This window comes from Borostomias antarcticus (genome assembly GCF_949987555.1).
Source record: "Borostomias antarcticus genome assembly, chromosome: 9".
Lineage (NCBI taxonomy): Eukaryota > Metazoa > Chordata > Actinopteri > Stomiiformes > Stomiidae > Borostomias > Borostomias antarcticus.
This window is the reverse complement of record NC_140242.1, coordinates 7,623,921-7,625,591: the sequence shown is the minus strand read 5'-3', so window position 1 is coordinate 7,625,591 and position 1,671 is coordinate 7,623,921.

Here is a 1,671-nt window from a genome sequence, read left to right as displayed (position 1 = left end):
TAGCAGACCATTTCAGTGATTCAGTGCGGACTTATAATTGGACCCTTGTCTAAAGACAATACTGTATTAAATGAAGACAAAGTTTCTAAGCACAGGTCTGGCCTTTGATAGGGAGCCGGGGAGTAGGCCTTCATTTGCAACCGTTAATCAGCCCGATGAGATCAGATGTGCATGTGATTTTAAAAAAGAGAAAGAGAGAGAAATTAAATGGTAATTACTATTGATTACCAATGTGCATGTGACCCCACGGGCTCCCCTTGCATTCTTAAATCAACCCAAATTATTGGATTTGCTAATTTCGTGCTCTGGGAGAGAAGCGGTGTGAACGCGCCCTTCTCCGCGGGCCTCTGCGCTCTTTGAGTTCGAGAATAAAAGTGTAATGATGAAAGAAAAATAAATAAGAATAATATTTTTGTAAAAAAGCGCGGGCGCGTCGAATTAACCATATTAGTCTGAACCGTGGCTTATCATAATTGTGCTCCGTGGGGAATACAGGTGACTCTGGTATCTTTTCTTATTACATTCTGTGCTGCTGTCACTTTGCCGGGGCCTCGCGACTCAGCTGCACACGCGCACGTAATTGCTTATGTTTCGGAGAGTGGGGTTAAAATTAAATCTGTTTAGGTGTGAAATAGTGGCCCAATTACAAGAATACACATTTAATACACCCTTGGGAAATTGAAATCCTCTTTTAAACGATAAGTTTTATTCATAATTATGGCTACATGGACACACACGTACGCACGCACAGCACACACAATTTACCTTAATAATAGGTCCTCATACATTGAAATTGTCCTGGACGAAATACGCAGAAGCTGAAAGACTGCAGGTGGCATCAGCCTCAGTGCAGCTGCGTTACCTGATATAAGACAGTACTTTGCTGCCCTCCTCTGGTAGAAATGAAAACTGCACAATGAGCCAGCTCAAGTTGGATTCATTTATATCTTTATTTTGTGGGAAATGTCTAGCATAATCTGCCTAACACATTTAAATTAAACGGCTCCTAGCCCTCCTACTCGTGCCAAGTTCTTTATAATATGCCCATGTCTCCAGCAGATGGATTATGTCAAAAACAAAACCTTGAAATGTAAAATAACACAACAAACAGTGTTCTTGCAGTAAAACGGCGATGGATTTGGTCTCACAGGCACAGATGTTCAAACTCACTGTGGCGTAGCTAAAACTACAGCATTTATTAAGAGGCGCAGCCGCTCCTAAACAGGACCTGTGTGTCCGTTCACAGCAGGAGATTCAGACCAGTCAGGAGTAGCCAATACAGTTGCACACCAGAACCAGAGGACAGTGATTGCTCATAAAGCTGCAGCGCTTACTTCACCACCTGGGTGTGATTTTTTTCTGGATCACACTCAGGAAACTGGAGTTGACAGGGCAGAGACAAAGTGCAGTTTCAACACCACAGAGACAACACAGCTCTGGTGACAAGACAGTGGTGAAGATAGTGACAGGACGTGGGGTGTGTGTGTGTGCTGGAGTGACTACAGGAGGCATCGACACACAGGCTGACAGACGGGGAAATTAATGGGAGTGGTTCTACAGCAATGACCAATCACAGGGCATGAAGCTGCTGGAAGGTGCTCTCAGACGCAGACAGACAGGCCGGCCTTCCGAGGTGGGGTGGGCTTGAGCCTGGCAGGCCACCGTAGAGGC